We start from the raw sequence: 22,139 nt of genomic DNA, 5'->3' as shown, positions 1-22,139 counted from the left end.
CGCTGTGAGCAGGATTTGAACCTGCGCAGGGGAACCCTATTGGATTTCAACTCCAACACCTTAACCACTCGGCCATCACAGCTGTGAGCACAAAACTGCCCCAATGCCAGAGAAACTGGTAAAGAATCCCAATGTCCAGGCGTGAAGTCATCTGAACTACAGGATTCCCACAGCAAACCTGGCTCCCAAAGCACAGGGGGGATTTGGGGTTTGTTCTGTTTGCTTAGCCAGGTGCCACAGGAGTCTTTGCTGCTTTTACAAATCCAGACTAACACGGCCCCTCTGATACTCCTAGTGACACTCTCCAATGGATCCCCATCCTCCACCCACCTTGAGCTAGGTAGGAGCAGATCATCATTATCCCTACTTGAGAGAGGGAGAAGCTGAGGCTGAGAAAGGAGAATTGACTTGTCTTAGGTCACACAGTCAGCCAGTGGCAGAGTTGGGAATAGGACCCAAGAGCCCTGATTTTGAAACTAACCATCAGATCGTGAATTTCAAACACTGAATGACCTGAATAAAGTGCTCTCAGATGAGCTCCACACCAACAACAGTTCACAGTAATTATTCAGCAAGTATCTGAGGAGAACTGCAATGTTAGAGAGAATCATGAACTGCTCAGAGACCATTAATGCAGCAAAGCAGCAAAATTTGTCAAACATATAAGTGGTTATGACTTATTTCCTTGGTCTTAAAAGAGAACAACAAGGACCTGAATCTCCTCCCTGTCAATAACCCCCTGCTCAGCCAATCAGGGTAGAGACTGAGGACGGGAGGCTGAGGGTTCTCACCAGAGAGCCCAAAGGATGGCCCAGGTCACCGGTGGGGATCACTGCCCGAGCACTATTTCAGCCCCACATTTTTGGGTGGACCTCCCACAGTGGGAGCTGCAGAGCACTCCCCCGCAACACACACATACACACACACACACACACACACACACCGCTCCTGGTGATGGGAGGGGAACAGGTGAAAGGACAAAAGAAGCAAGAGACAAAGAGAAAGGAGGGAGGGATGGATGGATGGAGGAAAAGGTGAAACAGAAAGGACAAACCCTAATGACCCCAGTGATTCTAAGGGACAAAATCCCAGGTGCGGAATAAAATTCTGCCTCCTTAAGTTCGTGTTTTCCATGCCTAGAATTCAACTGTCACCAGATGGATCAGACTGAACAGGTTTCAAACCTCGAGGAGGCTTCAACCTTCTAAACAGGGATGGCTGTTTTCTAGTAAAATCAGGAAAAGGGAAGGAGAAAACTCGAAGAAGCTTCCTCCTGGCACTCACGTCCGTGAACCCGAATACTCTCTCAGTCCTCAAAGAGAGACCTGGAGAAGGAGACTTGCTGAAGCAAAGCCACAGGGGTCTCTGAGGTTTCCCTGGCCCTCACCCCCGTCCTGCCTGGCTGATGTCAGCATCTCTCTGTGAGGTCACCACCTCCCCACCACCTTGGACCAATAGTCTGAGGTCCTGCAAAAGGCCTTTGTGATGGACAGCTTTGCTAGGTTTTTATGCATTTGGACAACAAAATGTTGAGTGTTTACATTGATATCAAGCACTCCTGTATAGAGGAGCCCCTGAACAGAATGGAGAATGGAAATGAAAATGTTTAACTTTAAAAAAAAAAAGAAAGAAGGTTATAAGAGAACACGGGGGTTTGAACTGAGGACTACGTGAAAACTGCAGTTAAGCACTCTAACACTGAGCAACATCCCCAATGACAACAGGAGTATGGAATCATGATGTCCAGGACTTTGAAGGACAAACCCTGATTCATCGAGCTCCTTTGCCATTCCCAGACCACAGGTGGTTTTCAAAATGGGGTTTGATTAAACTTCTTAAATGTGGTAAACACCACAGCTTGCACACCCACCGATATAGCTTCTCCCACTGACATAGCTGCCACCTCTTGGGAAGTGGATTAACTGCACCCCCAGGAAAACTCTCTCCCATCAGCCTAGAGCAGTGGTTCTCAAGCTGTGGGGCAAGACCCCAAAGTGGGTCATAAACCTGTTTTAATGGGGTCGCAAGGGCTGGCATTAGACTTGTTGGTGCCTGGGGCTGAAACCAAAATCTGAGCCCCACCACCCAGGGCTGAATCCCTCAAGCTCTGGTTTTGCCCTCCCCCAACTGGGGCAGGGCTCAGGCTTTGTCTCCTCTGCCTCTGCTCAGTGTAGAGGGGCTTGGTGTGTCTTTCTAGGATCATGTAGTAAGTTTTTTGGCAAAAAGGGGTTGTAGTGAAAGGAAGTTTGAGGAACCCTGGCATAGAGCCTCTGAGTATGTCTAGACTTGGCTCCCTGTGGCAGATCAGACCCTGGAAGTACAGCCATGGAGACACCACACACCAGCCTGGCCTAGCAGGCAAGAATCAAATCTCCACAGACAAGTGGCTGTTGTTTTCTAACCCATCTCCCTAAGCCCTCAGCCACAACCACTTAACAAAGGGGCTTTTCTACACTGTGGTTCTGGTCTCACTGAAGGGTCATTTCCAATTGTTTGCTCAGACCAGCATTAGGGGAAATGGTGCCCTGGGCAAAGCTTGTACTTTGGCACTTCCCCATTGCCCCTGGACGATCCCCACTCCCCCTTTACCGCTAGCTCCTGCACTCCCAACCCTTGCACCTCCTTCACCCCTAACTCCTGCCCCCTCCTGTGCCCCCTTTGCCCTTAACTCCCTGGGCCACCAGCCATTGCCCCTCTCCTGCAGCCCCTTCACATGGTTCCAGTGCTGGGGGTCCCACACTTGTTCTCCCTTTCCCTGGGCTTTGGCATCACTAGCCCCTGCTTAGTGAGTAGGGTTCAGTGGTCCCCAAAATGTGGGGCATGACTCTTAGGGGGACACAGAGGAACATTCATGGAGTCAATGAAATCAATTGAGCTTCTTCAGTCTCTCGCTGGAGACATTTTCCTTGTTTTTAAAGGCAAAAATCCTGATCTTTCCAACGGGAGCTGCTGCTTCAATGTTTAGTTTGGGGAGGGATCTGGCTGCACTCAGAGATCTGCCCGCGGGTTACAATCTGCGATCCGAAGGGCCGAACGCAAACAGCGTTTAGATGGGACCGTTAGTGCTGCCCCCATGTGGCCAAAGATCAGAACTGACCAGCAGAGTTTACAGCTGGAGCCTGGGACGCTCCTGAACAAACTGGGCCCGAAGAACTCTCGCGTGGGACCCTCGCTGTGCAGCAGGAGGCGGAGGGCAGCTGATTGTCAGGGCTCAGGGCAGCTCCCTGCCAGGCTGAGCCGGTGTCTGTGCTAAGCTCAGCATCAACCAGGTGATTCTGGGCAGTTCGGGGTCCCCGGGCTCCCACAGGAGGGTGAAGCAGGTCACCCCTGGAGCAGGTTAAAGCTGCAGGTTGATGGTTGGGTTGCTGCCCCTGTGAACAGCTGCTGTAGCACCGCCTGGGCAGGACAGGGAGAGCCAGTTATACCCCCCCCAGCCTGTATCGGGGGATGGGAGCACTCACACCCTGGGGACCCCCCACCAGAGATCTACTGGGGGGGAGAGTGGCACCCACACACCCAGGATGTTGTAGGGGGGGACAAGGGCATCCACACTCCGGGATCCTCTGCAGAGGGACGGACACCCACACATCCAGGATTCTGTATGGGGGGCAGAGATACCTGGACACCTGGGCGGGGAAAGGGGGCACCGAAACATCCGGGATCTTACCTGGGAGGACAGCGGCGCCTGCAGCTCGACATGAGATGGGGGCTGGGGGAGCAGGAGCATTTCCCAGTCCCAGGCTGTCCCCGTCTGGCCAAGGCACAGAGCTCACAAGCAGAGTTTAAAGCTCCAGGTGCCAAGCAATAAAAGCAGCTGGGCTCTGTGGCTGGTGCCTGTGATCCCAGCTCCTGGGGAGGCTGAGGCTGGCGGATCACTTGAGCTCAGGAGTTCTGGGCTGCAGGGGGCTGTGCCGATCGGGTGTCTGCACTAAGTTCAGCATCAATATGGTGATCCCGGGGAAACTTGGGGTCTCCAGGTTGCCTAAGGAGGGGTGAACCGGCCCAGGTCGGAAACGGAGCAGGTCAAAACTCCTGTGCTGATCAGTAGTGGGATTGCACCTGTGAATAGCCCCTGTAGTGTAGCCTGGGCAAGACAGTGAGACACAGTCTCTTTTTAGACACCCCTACCCCGCAGAGCCTGGAGTGGGGGATGGGAGCACCCACACGCTGGGGAATCTGACTTGCGGGTTAGAGACGCACCCAAGCAACACGGATCTTGAAAAGAGGAACAGCGACACCCACACACCACAGAGCCTGGATGGGGGCAGGGGAACCACACACGCGAGCTAGTTCATGGGGTGGGGGACACACCCATATGCTCCGTTGCACCATTCTTAATGAGAAGAACAGGGGCATCCGCACAACGGATCTTTAACGAGCTGGGGGACACCCACACACTCCACTATTAACCAGGAGGGACAGGGGTACCAGACACCCCCAGTAGCATGGAGAACCCCCACATCCACCGGATCCCTCATGGGGGGTAAGACAGAGGGGATTATAATGGGGCCCAGCGCACCCACGCACCAGGGATTGTTAAGGGTTGAAGGGACAGGGACACCCATACACACTGAGATCATGTCCTTGGAGGAACGCAAAACCTCCACAGAAGGACCTGGTCTGTTCCATGATGGCAGCCCAGCCTGGGTGAGTCAAAGTCTCTTTTTATACAGCCACGCCCCAGAGATCCTGACTAGGGCGAGAGAGACACCCACCCACCACCTCGGCACAAACACCAACGCTCCCTCCCTGGAGTGTGTCTGGGCTGAGAGTTAGCCCCTGAAACAAGCACCAAGCTTCAGAAGACAACGCAGGGATAGATCACTTGACGATTGCCTGCTCTGGCCATTGCCTCTGAAGCGCCTGGCATCGGTTACTGTCAGAAGACGTGATAGTGGCCTAGATGGACCATCGGTCTCACCCAGGAGGGCCGTTCTTATCTTCACCACTTTCCTCTAACCCAAGCAAAGCCAGGAGCAGGCCCAGCTCAGCAACTCTAGCAGACTCCCTGGCCCCTGGCCCAGCATACAGCAAAACGACCCTGCCTCCGCCAGGATAGACAGCCACCGACTCCCTCTTCCAGACCAACGCAGCCCTTCCCCGCTTTGGCTGTCTCCAAGCTGTCTGCGTGCTCTGCTCTGCTCTGCTCCACGGCTGCCATGCTGCCTGAGAGCAGGAGGCTGCGAGGTCTCACGGTCTCAGCTGAGCTGGTATCGCCTGCCACCCCGCCCATCTCCTCATTCCCTTCATGGACCCCTGGGATGTGAGTAATTCTGTATTTGAGTGGCTCTCCCTCCCGGCCAATGAGCTTGGCATAGACTAGCAGGGAGGGAGGAGGAAAGGGATTGTGCTCCAGTGAGAGCTCAGAAAGAAAGGGGCAGGTCCCCCACTAGAGCCCAGCACAGCAGAGCACAGCAGAGCAGAGCAGGCTGGAGAATGTGTGTCTGGGTCTGACTACTTCTCCCCTGCTCTTCCATTTGAGCTAACTTCCCCCAGCTGTCGCCAGCCTCCCAGTCAGCGCAAGGGGGAGAAGGGCCGGGTGGAAGAGCTTTGTGCGCAAGGGCTGGCCTTTTGGGAGGCCAAGCGGGGAGAGGGATGGAGGCCACTGGAGGAGCTGAGCCGGCTGACTGTCCATGGCTTCTAAAAGAAGGGCAAGAGATGGTCCTGCAGCTGCCTTGCCGCTGGAGAATGCGGGCATTGATCCGTCTGCCTCTCGCATGCGAAGCAAGCGCTCTACCACTTGAGCTAATTCCCCGCAGCTGGCCTGATTCTCAGGCACTGGGCAAAAAAAGGCAAGGGCTCTGTGGCCTTAAGCAGAACACAGCCTGAAATGGGGGCGGGGCGCTACCCAGAGCTGGGGAAGGGGGTCCGAGTCCCAGCCACGCTCCTCGGCACAAACACCAACGCTCCCTCCCTGGAGTGTGTCTGGGCTGAGAGTTAGCCCCTGAAACAAGCACCAAGCTTCAGAAGACAACGCAGGGATAGATCACTTGACGATTGCCTGCTCTGGCCATTGCCTCTGAAGCGCCTGGCATCGGTTACTGTCAGAAGACGTGATAGTGGCCTAGATGGACCATCGGTCTCACCCAGGAGGGCCGTTCTTATCTTCACCACTTTCCTCTAACCCAAGCAAAGCCAGAAGCAGGCCCAGCTCAGCAACTCTAGCAGACTCCCTGGCCTCTGGCCCAGCATACAGCAAAACGACCCTGCCTCCACCAGGATAGACAGCCACCGACTCCCTCTTCCAGACCAACGCAGCCCTTCCCCGCTTTGGCTGTCTCCAAGCTGTCCATGCTAAACTCTCGGTGTGGGCGTTTGGCTTCCGCCAGTCAGAGTGCCGTGCCTGTGTCTTCCCAGGGCCGACTCCCTTTTTGACATTTCCTTTTTCTCTGGCACAGGGAGTAACCTATGTCTGGATTCTCCCTGTCTCCCATCAGGTGTTGGGATGGTGAGTGAGAACGAGGAGGAGAATCCCCAGCAGGAAGATGCTGAGCAATTACAACCCACTGCCCCGCTCCTGAACTCCCTTCACCCCTAACCACTGTGCCACGTCCTGCACCCACGTGGGGACTCTGACCTGTGTGCATGGAGCCGCTGGAATTGCTGCCTGCTCCTCCCTGGAATGCTGCTTCTCCGGGCACCCCGAGGGGCTGCGGGGGCAGGGTGATAAGCGACATCATCCGAGCTCCCTGCATCCAGGTCACTTTCCTCAGCCGGGCTGTATCAGGGGAGGGCAGAGAGCAGCAGCTTCTGATGCTCCCGTCACAGCACCAGGTGGGGAAAGTGACCAGGACGCATTGAGCACATAGTGTTGCTCCTCACTCCCCACAACCCTCTATGGGGCCATGGATGAGCATTGGGGGCAGGGGAGAGCAGTGAGCACCTTTGCACTGGCACATGGTGCCCTTTAACCCCTGGAGCCCTGGGCGGCTGCCGGGGGCCCCACCCCTAAGGCCGGCCGGGCTCCCCAGCACGAACAGCAGAGACACAGGGAGACTGGCCACCCACTGAGCAGTGGTAGCCTGGGCGGCTCGTAATGGAGGCTCGGGGGGCTCAGCCTTCCCAAACCTTGCGTCGCCAAGGGGGCAGTGGGGCCCATGACTAGGGGCCCTGGCCAAATTGGGCCCCCCTGGAAAAGTCTCCCCCATGTTGGCCCCAGGGCTGGAGGAGCTCCCACTCCCTGCTACGGCCTGGGGGCTGCAGCAGGGGCACAGAGCATCTCTGGTCTCGGGGCCGCAGCGGGGCAGGGGCAAAGGAGTGATAGGGCGGGGCCAGTGGGGGAAGGGGTGGAACAGAGGTGACAGTGGATGGGGCTGTGTGTGGAAGGGGGCAGAGCCACAGACAGTAATGGGGGGTCATGGTTCCAGTTCTGGAGCCCCTGCACTTGTTCTCCCTTTCCCCGGGCTTTGGCATCACTAGCCCCTGCTTAGCGAGTAGGGTTCAGTGGTCCCCAAAATGTGGGGCATGACTCCTAGGGGGAAACAGATGAAGTTTCATGGGGGCACCTCAGGGCCCGAGCCAGCCCCCATGGAGGGCAGGGAGATAACACCACTCAGCCCCACCTCTTCCCCAGCTCTTCCCCAACCCCACCCTCAGCCTGGGCCCCTGACACCCATCCTGGCCTTGACCCCCTTACCCCTGTTTGCACCCCCCTCCCCAGCAAGCAACAGCCCCACTCCCAGCCCCTGTTTTTGACAATGGCTTCCGAGGGGCCACAACCATGGATGTCCTCAATCACATCTATGCAGTCCAATAAAAGCTATTCCTCACCCACCCACCCACCCCTCCATCAGGACGGACTAGGTATGTTCTGCTGCCCTTCACTCATGCAGGAAGGATAATAACATTTCATTCCACTCAATCCTAAAGTGATTTGTAACCCACCACCAGCCGAAACTGCTCATTTTGTGGAAGCGGCCCCATCATGCTGCATACCTAGGCAGAGTAGGTGTGTCTGTGCAAACACAGTTTGTTCCTAAAGTCTTTCCCCCAGCTCATTCAGCCCCTGCTTATGCTTAGTATTTAAAAACTCCATATTGGCCCTATCACTGCCGACCTTAGATCTCTCCTCCTGTCCCTTTTTTTTGCTAGTTTAGGTGAGGTGGCTGAGTGGTTAAGGTGAAAGACTGCTATTCTATTGTGCTCTGCATGCATGGGTTCAAACCCCTTTCTCATAGGATGTGTTTAGTCTTCAGACCTTCTTTATTTATAGACAACCATCTACCCCTTTGGTACAATGACAGATCAAACTAAAACCTTCTCAGAAACTCAGACCCTCCTTGCTTTAAATAAAATGTCTAAATCCCAGATTTTTAAAGAAATTCTCTAGTCCCATATTTCTTAGTTTTTATCTCAAAAGGTAACATCCTCATCATCTCCCCCAAACACCCCAGGACCTCCCCAAATTATTAAAATATCCTCAACCCGAGCAAGGCTACAACAGTGAACCAGAGCTAGTGTCTAGGCCAAGCTGTTCTGAAGGAGGCAACTCAAACATTTTCTCCCTGTTTCCCTTGGCAAAGTCTGACTGAGAAAACAAAATTCCCCAAACTGAAAATTTTCTGCTGAGAACCCAATACTAGTCTGTTTGGAGACTGGTTTGAAAGTATTATTGTTATTATTCGCTTCTGATTTCTGAATCAGTTCAGTACAGTCTTTGTCCTCCCGATATGTTTCCAGATGTTGAGTTGTGGGGGAGAGAGGCCAAGTCATGATGTCTCTACCCTTCTTTCATAGATTCTTCCGACTTGCTAGGAAGCTCCTTTGCTACGATGTGAGTCAAGCAATGTCAATTTTTGCTGTGCTATCTCGGAGAAGTATGCATTGTACACAGTTCCTGGGATAGTCCTTGGGAGTGTGGATACCTTCAATGGGCCAGCAGCAAGTCTGGCTCCTCCCTTGTCACACCTGAAAGGCTGGTGGGGGGCATTTTGAAACCTCATATTTCAGTAATGCACACAGAGCAAAACTTCATAACTTCCCAACCAATACAAGCACACACAATCCAACAAGATATTAACGTTCAACAGATCAAGACTTTTGAAATGATACCTCACCAGGCAGACTTTGTACAAACCGTGTCATCATTATATGAGAGTGGTGAATATGGGGCTTCCAGGTGCTGCTTTGAGCACAGCGTGCCACACCTGGGCTTACACTGCAATGGAGACGTACCTTAGAGTCCATCTCTCCTGGGAAAAAGATGGCAGCAGGGCTGGCCTGGGTCATCTGACTTGGGCTCATGGAGCTAAAGCTGAGGGGCTAAAAACTGTGATGCAGATATTTGTGTTCACACTGAAGCCTGGGTTCAGAAACCCTCACTCCTCATGGGGCCTCAGAGGTTGGGTTCAAGCCCATATGTCTGCACTGTAATTTTATAGTCTTGCAGCCCAAGCCCCATTACCCTGAGTCAGCTGACCCGGGCTTTGCGACAGGTGCCCTGGGTGTGTTAATCACAGTGTAGACAACATTAGGCTACGTCTCCAGTGCAATGAAACACCCTCGGTTGGCCCGTGTCGGATTAGTCAGGCCATGTGGCTTGGCCTGGAGTAAAGTTGCAGTGTCCGTGTCTGGGCTCAGGCTCAGTCCCCTGCTCTAGGAGCCCAGAAGGTTTGGAGGGAGTTTAGCGAGTGGAAATGGTAAAACCGCAGGGAAGTATTACCATGGACTTGATGGCATTTCTCCTTTGTTCTGTCTGCTCTGAGGCAGGGACAAAAACACATCCTGCTGCATTCGTTATTTCATAGGGTGGTTTAGGATTTTCATTCTCAGACACTGGGCACAAAGCAGGACTCAACCTCGGCATAAACTAAATGAGCTGCCCACAGATTCTGGCAGCTGCAAAGAGCCATTTGGTGGGAGAGCTCAGACCTGCCCCTGTCCCAGAGGGAGGGGGTCATCTGTGTGGGGACTGGACCACTGACCTATCAGCCCCTAACTCCCAAACGTTCAGTAATTCTATTATCAGTGCCTGTGAGTGTAATTTAAACCATAAGAAAAAACACACTGGGCCAGACCAAAGGTCCATCTCACTCTGAATCTTGTTTTCTGACAGTAGCCAATGCCAGGTGCCCCAAAAGCATCTCAACAAGGTACCACTGGGAGTTGAACCCAGGATCTCCTGGTTTATTAAACAAGGGCTTTAGCCAGCTAAGAAAAGCAAAAGTGAATCTTGCCTTAATGGGCCGCTGACAAAAGCATCCCAGACAGAAAAGCAACAGGCTAAAAAGAAACCAAGCAGCTGTTGAAGTAGTTGAGCTGGGCGAGACTAAAGGTCTGTGGTTCAATCCCAAGCTTTCGGGGCTCTTCTTTCCCCTTTGTGCAAGGGTGGGCTGTTCCTTAGACTGCCACAAATCCCTCATTTCAGGCTATGCAGCAGGAAAAGGCAGCATGGGCTTCTTCACCGAGTTGGCCCACCTGACCTTTCATTCTTCTCTTGCTCTTTGTCAGCAAGCGGAAGAAAAGAAGCTCCCTTCAAGCAAGGTTCAGAAGGGGATGTAAGGATGACTTCCTGAGCACCGGCTCCAGTCCTCTGCTCTGCCAGCTGACCTATTGAAGGGCTACCACCACTCGCTCTGTTTCCCCATTGGTGTGTGTCAGGGCAAGCATCAAACAAGTAAATAGAGTTTCTGTAGTGTCATGGTTATCACATTTGCTTAACATGCAAAAGATCTCTGGTGCAGAAACATGCTGGCTTCCTTTTCTCAGATCCCCTTGCTGTTCAGGAAGGCGCTGCTCCTTCTGCTATTGGCCTGTCCCTGGGATAACTCCAACTCTCACATGACAGATGGTGCTGACGTCAGTGGAGAAAGCACCTTGGCATCAGTCTGGAGAACCTAGAGGAGTGCGGTGTGTCACCTTTGAGGCTTGTGGCTTGGCCTCCTCTGCCCGTGGAGTTGGCCTATAGATTGATGGCTTTAGAGGCAGGGGTTGGGCTGGCTGTTAGCAACTGGGATCCAGGAAGCCCCCACCTGCCTTCTGAGGACTGAACCCATGGAGATGCAGTTGGCTTCTGGGAGATAGACCCCGGTGCCTGCCTGTTGGCATCCCAGGGATGGCTACTTGCAGGCCAGGAGAAGCGGGTCCTGGGGGAAGGAAAAGAAGCAATGGGGAGGCGGAGTGGGCTCCTTTCTGGCCGAGATGGTGGGCTGTGGGGGGTCTGGAGTTGCCTGTAAGCCATAAGTGGACTTGGTGCAGTGAAAACCGCTGCTCCTTTCTGGCCGACCTGGGGGTACCACTGACAACTTGGGGTGGGGGCGGGGCGGGGCTGGCTGTGAGCAAATGGGATCCAGGATGCCCCAGCCTGCCTCACCAGGGTCCGAGTCTTCTTCTTCTCTCCTGCCATGGGGAGCCCAGCCTTAAGCCTGCCCAGCACGTGCTGCAGCTCAAGAATTAAGCCTTCCTGTGTGGCCTGTGCTGAGATGACCCTGGACCCCTGTGGGGTACTGCTGGGGGAAATCACAACTGCAAATAATTCTGGCCACAAGATCAACCCCTTGGGTCGAATGGGGAAAGCTGGAGGACTGGTGACTTAGTCTGTGGAGCCAGCAGGTCAAGCTGTTTTCCCGCATGTGGGGGAGGCAGCCGCTGTGGTTCGCCCTTCCTGCGGTATAATTAAGGGGTGCCAGGCTGCAGAGCTGGGGGGAATTGGCGGGAGGCTCTTTATCTATCGTTAGTTTTGTGAGTGGCTGGGAGAAGCATTCATGTAACTCAGTTAGATGTGTCCCTACCTGTGGATGTCTGTGTAAGTGCAATATGTGCCAGAGATTCACAGCCTGTCACAGCATCACAGTGTGAGAGGGAATCCAGGTGGTGGGACACAGGGGTCCCACTGTTGAGGTTGTATCCTGTAGATCCCATCACAGACTTTCAACAGCCACAGCAGATGTTCACTGAGACACAGAGCAAGATACCAAATAGTGATCTCCAGGGCCTGCAGACACCAAAGAATGAGAAATTCTGTACACAGAGAGGACCCTGCTAGTAGAAAATGCTTTTGAAAAAGCCCCTTCTGTCACCAGATGTGGTCCTTCAGTGCTCTGTGTTGTGGCCTCAAGAGCCATGAATGCCAGTTGAGTTATGTTGACCTTTTCCTTGTCCACGTTTCTTAGGTGCCTCCTTCCGACACTTGTCAGAAAAAAACGACCGGTTTCTTTTGGAAGCATTTGCACTGCAAGGCAGAGGCAGTCTTCTGCTTCCTCGAAAGATTGACCAAAAGATGGGAAGAGCAGACACATTTGTTAAGGCACCACTGGGTGCTGCATCCCTAACCTACACTTTACCTGGCAAGTGCCTTGGCCAGCTTAGCCACAGTGTTGGTCTCTGGGACTTTTCTCCCAGCTGCTCCATTTCTCATCATTGACAATCAAAAGGAAGGTGACATGGCCTCTGTGTGTGGACATCCCCAGCGAATCACAAGGACGTGTGGCACAGGCTCGTGTTGCAGCAATTGCAGTTGAAGCAACCACCATGCCAATGCCAGTCACAGCAGCCTTTTCATCAGCTCCAGGCTTGTGATTTGATTCTTTCCAATGCTTCTCTCCAAAGAAGCCTTTTCCTTAGCAAGATATTATTTGGATACCAAGGGAGGTCTTTTCTGTTTCCTAGAAAGACACAGGAAAATGTGAGAAGAGGAGACAAAAGCCATACAACAAGGCACCACTGGGAGTTGAACCCAGGATCTCCTGTTTACTAGACAGGTGCTTTAGCCAGCTAAGCCATGGTGCCTGCCTTGGAAAAGGGTTTACAACTGTTCCATTTGATGGTCTAGGACAACGCCTGCACATTCTAAAGTACAGACATTTCCCATTTCCCTCAAGACTTGCAGACCTTGAGGTGCCTGGCTCTCTGTGCACAGAAAGCCACAGCTGAGTTGACAGAGGGCTTCTAACATGTGCTTCTCCCACCAGCCACTGTGATCATATAGTGGTTAGTGATCTGTGTTTCAGTCGCAGCAACCTCGGCTCAGTTCTGAGTCATGGTAACCTTTCCTTCAGCTCTAGACTTCTCATTTGCCGCTTTCCAAGTGTGGTGGGGTGGCTGCCCCAAACAAGCAGGAGAAAGATTAAGGCAGCATTGCAGAGGCTGTGCAGAACCCAGCCAGTCAGGAAAGGGCTTATTGGGAGAGCCAATCAGGAGAAGGCTTGCTGGAGCAGCCCGTATATAAAGGGCTGCTCAGCACAGTAAGAGTTAGTCACTCCTTGGAGTTTGAGGAGGGAGGATTGGCTGCCCTGAAGGAAGGGCACCATGATCAGAGTAGTGCTGGGTGGGTAAGGGGAGCATGAGTGACCTCCTGGCCGACTACTGTCAGACTGAGGCCCTGATACAAAGGCGGGGGAAGGTGCTAGGTCTGTGGGGAAATGGTCCAGGGAAACAGATGGCGGGGGTTAGAGGTGCACCCTTTTTGCCTCAGTCGCCACTGACACAGGTGGATACACCCTGGACTGCAGCTGGCCACTGATGCAAGTGTCTGGGTAGAGGACAGCTGCCCCCTGTAAGGGGGGAGAGACCTGAGTGGGGCACAGCCAGAGGGCTGTGTCCATAAGAGGACACTGAAGTCCTGAGAGTGACATGGGTCCTAATGATAGAACAGATGGCAGCCAGACACCACTGGATGAAGGCGCACTGGTGGACCAGAGCTAATTGCCAGGATGGCCAACAGGAGGCACTGCAGTGGTGAGACATGCCCCATGGCACCAAGACTCAGCCACAAGGAAGGCTCTCTGTCTTGAACCACCACTTAGAAGGATTCTGCTGACAGGTCTTTTCTTTTTATGAAAAGAGATACAAAAAAGGAGCCAACAGAGACATTAGGTTCAGCAAGGAAGAACTGTCAGGCCAAGCCAGGATTTCCTGGTTACTAGGAAGGCTCTTCAGCCAGCTCTTCCCAAAGACCACTATCCAGAGGCCTTTTAACAGTCACTGCAGATGTTCACCACAAAAGAGACAAAGGGTACGTCTACACTACGGGACTATTCCGAATTTGCATAAACCGGTTTTGTAAAACAGATTTTATAAAATCGAGTGCGCGCGGCCACACTAAGCACATTAATTCGTGGTGTGCGTCCGGTCCGAGGCTAGCGTCGATTTCTGGAGCGTTGCACTGTGGGTAGCTATTCCCTAGCTATCCCATAGTTCCCACAGCCTCCCCCGCCCCTTGCAATTTCTGGGTTGAAATCCCAGTGCCTGATGGGGCAAAAATCATTGTCGCGGGTGGTTCTGGGTAAATGTCGTCAGTCACTCCTTCCTCCGGGAAAGCAACGGCAGACAAGCATTTTGTGGCTTTTTTCCCTGGATTGCCCTGGCAGATGCCATAGCATGGCAATCATGGAGCCTGTTTTGCCTTTTGTGACTGTCACCATATGTGTGCTAGATGCCGCTGACAGAGGCGATTCAGCAGCGCTACACAGCAGCATGCTTTTGCTTTTGCATGACAGCAGAGATGGTTACCAACCATACTGTACCATCTACCAATCCATAAATTGGTAAAAGATGATCATGGTTACCAGTCCTTTGCACTGCGCCATCTGTTGCTGTCATAAGTGCCCCTGGTTGCTCTTAGCCAGGGGTGCAAAGCTAAAATTGGGAATGACTCCCTGAGTCAATCCCTCCTTTATGGTATCAAAAAACAGAATCAGTCCTGCCTAGAATATGGGCAAGTGTACTAGAGAACCACTGTATTATAGAACCAGAGAGCACAGCTGCTCTGTGTCAGATCCTGCAGGAATGATGAGCTGTATTCTATTCACAGGGGGTGCTCCTGCAACAACCCCACCTGTTGATTCCGTTCTTCTCACAGCCTTCCTGGGCTACCATAGCAGTGTCCCCACTTGTGTGATGAAGTAATAAAGAATGTAGGAAATAAGACACAGTGACTTGTTAGTGAGAAATGAGTGGAAGGCAGCCTCCAGCTGCTATGATAGTCCAGACAGGACAGTAAGAAGTGTGGAGGAGAGGAGCCCAACATCCCTCTGCTAGTCCAGGGGCAATTGAATCTTTTCTTTACACATGAAGGGTGGGGGCTGATGGAGCTCAGCCCCCTGTTGCTATGATGAAGACGGTTATCAACCATACTGCACCATCTACCAGGAAAATTAGGTGCACTTGACATTGGGGGACCTGACAGATGCTAATCGGCATGGTTACCAGTCCTTTTGCACTGCACCACGTGCCAAAAAGCTCATGATGATGAGGACGGGTACCAGTCATTTTGCACCATCAACCACCCATGGCAGAGGGGAGCAAGGATGTTGGGGTTGAGTGCTGCAGCATCGCGTCTATCTGCAGCATTCAGTAAAGATAGTGTGACATGTTAAATAGTCACGAGAGGATTTTTTCCCTTTTACTTCTGGGGTGGGTGGGGGGGTGTACATTGCCGAGCTATGCCCTGAACCACCATGGACACTGTTTGTTTGACCCTAGAGGCACTTGGAGCTCAGCCAAGAATGCAAATGCTTTTCGGAGACTGCAGGAACTGTGGGATAGCTCGAGTCCTCCAGTCCATGAGCGTCCATTTGATTCTTTGGCTTTCCGTTACGCTTGTCACGCTGCAGTGCGCTGAGTCCCTGCTATGGCATCTGTCTGGAGAATTTTTTAAAATGATTCTGAATTTCATCTTCTATAACGGAGCGCTGATAGAACGGATTTGCCTGCCCTTACTGCGATCACATCCGCATGGTCCATGCTGGAGCTCTGTTTTTTATTTTGATTTCGGACTGCATCGCCACCCGTGCTGATCGGAGCTCCACGTTGGGCAAACAGGAAATATTCAAAAGTTCGCGGGGCTTTTCCTGTCTACCTGACCACTGCATCCGAATTCAGATTGCGGTCCAGAGCGGTCAGTGGTGCACTGTGGGATAGCTCCCGGAGGCCAATACCGTCGATTTGCGGCCACACTAACCCTAATCCGATATGGCAATTCCGATACTAGCGCTACTCCTCTCGTTAGGGAGGAGTACAGAAACCGGTTTAAAGAGCCCTTTATATCGATATAAAGGGCCTCTTGGTGTGGATGGGTGCAGCTTTAAATCGGTTTTATGCTCCTAAAACCGGTTTAAACGCGTAGTGTAGACCAGGCCAAAGAGATGCCAAAATAGAGTTCTCCACTGCCTGCAGCCATCAAGCTACCAGGAGTTCTGTGCACAGAGAGGCCCCTGGTGGTGGAAAAAGGCTTTGGTAGAGACTCTTCTGACACCAGCCGTGGTCATATAGCGTTTAGCGCTCTGTGTTGTGGCTTCAGCATCCACAGATGCAAGTTCAGTTGGGGGATGTTTTTCTTGTCTCCACATTCGTCTAGTGGCTCCTTTCAACACTTGTCATCAAAAAGACCTGCTTCTTTTGCAAGCAATGTACAGCTAGGCAAAGGCAGTCTTCTTCATTTCCTCGAAAGATCACCAAGCTGTGGGGAGAGGAGACACATTCAGCCAGGCACCACTGGGTGCTGGATGCTGAATCTCCTCTTTATTCAGCAGGTGTCTGTGAAGGACATAAATCTACACCGTGTCGAGGTCAAGAATAGGAGTTTATTACACACAGCGCTGGTGGAGTGTCACCTGGCTTATTAGGCTCAGAGACACTGTCAGTCAATTGATTACAGCAGAATATATAGGTTTTCCATGGGTGGGGGAAAGTGACAGGGTAGGCAGTTCAACACCCCAGGATAAGTTCTGCACCAAGACAAGATAGCACAGCAGCCAATGGTTAACAGGTTACATAATGTCTCCGCCCATGGTCTCAAGTTAACATTTAATTAATACTTTGATACAATGTTAGTAGTATAAAATATCTATGCTGAATTCAGATTTGAGGTCCACAGAAATGGAGAAACTCTTTTGATTGTCTAACAGGTACATTCCTAGGGGTTAAAGCAAAGAACCAGTGAAAGTTTATGGCAATAAAGATTGTTTTCTGTGGGTATGTCTACACTACAAGAGTAGTTCGATTCAACTTAATTCGAATTTGTGGAATCTACCTTACGAAGTCGAATTTGTGTATCCACACTAAGGACACTAATTCGACTTTGTGAGTCCACACTAACGGGGCCAGCGTCGACTTTGGAAGCGATGCACTGTGGGAAGCTATCCCACAGTTCCCGCAGTCCCCGCTGCCCATTGGAATGCTGGGTAGAGCCCCCAATGCCTGCTGGGGGAAAAAATGTGTTGAGGGTGGTTTTGGGTAACTGTCATCATTGAACCGTCAGTCACGGCATCCCTCCCTGAAAGCGCCGGCGGGAAATCTGTTCGTGCACTTTTGTGGTCAGTGACAGTGCGGACGCCACAGCACTGCGAGCATGGAGCCCGCTGCAGTTATGGCCGTTTTCACCTCCTCGCACCTTATCGTCCACCTCTTCCACAGTCAGCTGCTGAGAAATCGGGCTCCTTTTCAATGGTGCTGCAAGCACTGGTGGACCATAGGGGACGTTTTACCAACATCAACGTTCGGGTGGCCGGGCAAAGTTCATGATGTGCGTGTTTTCAGGAACTGTGGTCTGTTTAGATGCCTGCAGTGTCTTACACAGAACACACACACACACACACACACACACACACACTGCTCCTGGTGTTGGGAGGGAACAGGATAAAGGACAAAAGAAGCAATAGATGAATAGAAAGGAAGGAGGGAGGGAGGGATAGAGGAAAAGGTGAAACAAAAAGGACAAACCCTAATATCCCCAGTGATTCTATGGGACAAAATCCCAAGTGTGGAATAAAATTCTGCCTCCTTAAGCTCATGTTTTCCATGCCTAGAATTCAACTGTCACCAGATGGATCAGACTGAACAGGTTTCAAACCTCAAGGAGGCTCTGACCTTGTAAACAGGGACGTCTGTTTTCTAGTAAAATCAGGCAAAGGGAAGGAGAAAACTCTAAAGAGGTTCCTGCTGGCGCTCACGTACGTGAACCCGAATACTCTCTCAGTCCTCAAAGAGAGACCTGGAGAAGGAGACTTGCTGAAGCAAAGCCACAGGGGTCTCTGAGTTTTCCCTGGCCCCTCACCCCTGTCCTGCCTGGCTGATGTCAGCATCTCTCTGTGAGGTCACCACCTCCCAGCACCTTTGAACAATAGTCTGAGGTCCTGCAAAGGCCTTTGTGATGTCACTGCCACACCCTCCCTTGCTGTGCTAATGTCCTGCCCCTGCAGGTTTGAGCTACTCCCTGTGGATCACCCCACTCAAGGAGCGTTCGTTCTAGGAAGCAAGCAGGCTAGACAGGAAAACATCAGATGCTGCTCCCAATGCTACACTCAGTTTTTCAGAAATTAGTCAACTTTATGGACAGAAGAGACCATTAGAGCATCTAATCTGACCCCCTGCATATCACAGGCCTCCTGTATGACACAATAGCTACTTTTGGAGCAAACACATTCCAGAAAGGCATCTAGTCTTCATTAAATGACATCAGGAGATGGAGAATCCACCACTTTCCTTGGTAGCTTGTTCCACTGGTGAATCATCCTCGCTGTTGAATATTTGTGTCTTATTTGTAATATGAATTTGTCTCTTTTCACCTTCCAGCCACTGGGTCTTGCTATGCCTTTCTCTGCTAGATTAAAGGGCCCTTTAATACACAACCTTTTCTCTCCATTAAGGCCCTTCAACACTTCAATGAAGTCACCTTTCAATCTTCTTTTGATAAGCTAAACAGGTTGAGCTCCTTCAATAGCTCACTAGAAGGCATTTTTCTCCAGCCCTCAGAACATTTGGTGGCTCTTTGGTCATCAGGGTCCTGAACTGCAGCTGGATGTGGTTCTTGTTCTTCTGCACAGCACAGCTCCTGGAGAAGAGGGATCTGCAAATGTACATTCATATGATCCCTTTGTTTAATTGATGAAAACATAAACTAGACACTTAGAGGATTGGAACTGATTTCAGCTGATGGACAGCTTCGCTAGGTTTTTATGCATTTGGACAATGAAATGTTGAGTGTTTACATTCATATCAAGCACCCCCGTATAGTGGAGCTTCTGAACATAATGGAGAATGGAAATGAAAATGTTTTCCTTTTTTAAAAAAAAAAGAAAAAAGGTTATAAGAGAACACAGGGGTTTGAACCAAAGAGCAATTGATGGACAGGCAAGCATTCGACCACTGAGCTATACCCCCATGACAATAAAAGAATGGACTCATGATCTCCAGGACTTTGACGGACAGACCCTGCTTCATCGAGGTCCTTTGCCATTCCCACACCACAAGTGGTTTTAAAAATGGGGTTTGATTAAACTTCTTAAATGTGGTAAACACCACAGCTTGCACACCCACCGATATAGCTTCTCCCACTGACATAGCTGCCACCTCTTGGGGAAGAGGATTAACTACACCCACAGGAAAACTCTCTCCCATCAGCATAGAGCAGTGGTTCTCAAACTGTGAGTCAGGACCCCAAAGTGGGTCATAACCCTATTTTAATGGGGTCGCCAGGGCTGGCATTAGACTTGTTTGGGCCTGGGGCTGAAGCCAAAAGTCTGAGCCCCACCACCCAGGGCTGAATCCCTCAAGCTCTGGTTTTGCCCTCCCCTAACTGGGGCAGGGCTCAGGCTTTGTCTCCCCTGCCTCTGCGCAGTGGGGAGGAGCTTGGTCCCTCTTTCCAGGGCCATGTAGTAAGTTCTTTTTGGCAGAAGGGGGTTTGCAGTGAAAGGAAGTTTGAGAAACCCTGGCATAGAGCCTCTGAATATGTCTAGACTTGGCTCCCTGTGGCACCGTGGGTGATCAGACACTGAAAGTACAGCCATGGAGACACCACGCACCAACCTTGCCTAGCAAGCAAGACTCAAACCTCCACAAAAAGGCACTTATTGCTTTTTAACCCATCACCCTAAGCACTCAGCCACCACCACTTAACAAAGGGGCTTTTCTACACTGTGGTTCTGGTCTCACTGAAGGGCCATTTCCAGTTGTTTGCTCAGACCAGCATTAGGGAAAATGGTGCCCTGGGCAAAGCTTGTACTTTGGCACTTCCCCATTGCCCCTGGACGATCCCCACTCCCCCTTTACCGCTAGTTCCTGCACTCCCAACCCTTGCACCTCCTTCACCCCTAACTCCTGCCCCCTCCTGTGCCCCTTTTGCCCTTAACTCCTGAGCCACCAGCCATTGCCCCTCTCCTGCAGCCCCTGCACATGGCTCCAGTGCTGGGGGCCCCCACATGTTCTCCTTTTCCTGGGCTTTGGCATCACTAGCTCCTGATTAGTGAGTAGGGTTCAGTGGTTCCCAAAATGTGGGGCATGACTCCTAGGGGGACACAGAGGAACATTCCTGGGGGCACCTCAGGGCCTGAGCCAGCCCCCATGGAGGGAGCAGCGCTCAGCCCCACTCTGCCCCAGCTCTTCCCCAACCCCACCCTACCTCAGCCTGGGCCTCTGGCTCCCAGCTCGGCCTCGACCCTTACCCCTGTCTGCACCCCTCTCCCCAGCAAGCAATGGCCCCACTCCCAGCCCCGGTTCTTGACTGCGGCTTCCGAGGGGCCACAGCCATGGCTAAGAGGGCACAGAGTGAAATGTTTGGGGACCCCTGGTTTAGGGTGATGTTCTCAATCACTTCTATGAAGTCCAATAAAAGCAATTCCTCACCCACCCACCTACCCCTCCATCAGGACAGACTAGGTATGTTCTGCTGCCCTTCACTCATGCAGGAAGGATAATAACATTTCATTCCACTCAATCCTAAAGTGATTTGTAACCCACCACCAGCCAAAACTGGTCATTTTGGGAAAGCGGCCCCATCATGCTGCATACCTAGGCAGAGTAGGTGTGTCTACGCAAACACGGTCTGTTCCTGAAGTCTTTCCCTCAGCTACTCACTAGATGTGAGGGGGGAGATCATTCAGCCCCTGCTTCTGCTTAGTATTTAAAAACTCCTTAGTGTCCCTAGCTCTGCTGGCCTTAGATTTTTCCTCCTGTCTTTTTCTTAACAAGTCAGATGAGGTGGCCAAGTGATTAAGGCGATGGACTGCTACTCCATTGTGCTCTGCACACATGGGTTCAAATCCCATCCTCATTGGATGCGTTTAGTCATTACGACTGTTCAACTCCAACGTGAAATCAGTCTTACTGTATGGAGCTGAAACCTGGAGGACAACCAAAACAACCACAAGGAAGATCCAGACCTTCATTAATAGCTGCCTCAGAAGGATTCTCCAGATCCGCTGGCCAGACACCATCAGTAACATCCACCTCTTGGAGAGGACCCATCAACTCCCAGCAGAGGAAGAAATTAGAAGGAGAAGGTGGGGCTGGATAGGACATACACTACGCAAGCAGCCAACCAACATCACCAGACAGGCACTGCAGTGGAACCCCCAAGGCAAGCGGAAAAGAGGCCGCCCAAGAAATACCTGGCGACGCGACCTTCAGGTTGATAGCAAAAAAATGGGCTATACCTGGAACCAGCTAGAGCGAATGGCCCAGGATAGAAGACTATGGAGATCTGTTGTTGGCGGCCCATACCCCGGTTGGGGTGACGGGCATGAATGAATGAATGAATGTAGACAACCAAGTTCCCCTTTAGTACAATGTTGCTTCTTGCAAACAAAAACCTTCTCAGAAACTCAGAACTCTCTTGCTTTAAATAAAATGTCTAAATCCCAGATTTCTTAAAAAAAGAAAAATTCTCTAGCCCTGTATTTCTTAATTTATATCTCAAAAGGGAACATCCTCATCATCTCCTCCAAACACCCTGGGACCTGCCCAAATTATTAAAATACCCTCAACCCGAGCAAGGCCAGAGCAGTGAACCAGAGCTAGTGTCTAGGCCAAGCTGTTCTGAAGGAGGCAACTCAAACATTTTCTCCCTGCTTCCCTTGGCAAGCTCTGACTGAGAAAACAAAATTTCCCAAACTGAAAAACCAATACTAATCTGTTTGGGGATTTTGGTTTGAAAGTATTATTGTTATTATTCTCTTCTGATTTCTGAATCAGTTCAGTTCAGTCTTTGTCCTCCCAGTGTGTTTCCAGCTAAAACCACCTTGAGGGTACTGGACCACTGACCTATCACCCAAACTTTCAGTAACCCTTTATCAGTGCCTGTGAGTGTAATTTAAACCATAGGTCCATCTAGCTCTGAATCTTGTCTTCTGACAGTAGCCAATACCAGGTGCCCCAAAAGCCACTCCCCAAGGTACCACTGGGAGTTGAACCCAGGATCTCGTTTA

The 22,139-nt window shown here is 51.6% G+C and overlaps 3 non-coding genes across 3 annotated transcripts; 1 reads left to right on the top strand and 2 right to left on the bottom strand.

Moving 5' to 3' along the window:
- Positions 1–82, bottom strand: TRNAS-UGA. The gene has a single exon. It is a non-coding gene; the product is annotated as a tRNA-Ser (tRNA).
- Positions 83–12,652: 12,570 nt separating this feature from the next.
- On the bottom strand, positions 12,653–12,726 carry TRNAT-AGU. The gene has a single exon. It is a non-coding gene; the product is annotated as a tRNA-Thr (tRNA).
- Positions 12,727–20,907: 8,181 nt separating this feature from the next.
- On the top strand, positions 20,908–20,989 carry TRNAS-GCU. Its single transcript has one exon. It is a non-coding gene; the product is annotated as a tRNA-Ser (tRNA).
- The last annotated feature ends 1,150 nt before the right edge of the window (positions 20,990–22,139 follow it).

This window comes from Mauremys reevesii, linkage group 17 (genome assembly GCF_016161935.1).
Source record: "Mauremys reevesii isolate NIE-2019 linkage group 17, ASM1616193v1, whole genome shotgun sequence".
Classification (NCBI taxonomy): Eukaryota; Metazoa; Chordata; order Testudines; family Geoemydidae; genus Mauremys; species Mauremys reevesii.
The sequence above is the reverse complement of the archived record's forward strand: the minus strand, read 5'-3'. Positions and strand labels throughout refer to the sequence as shown.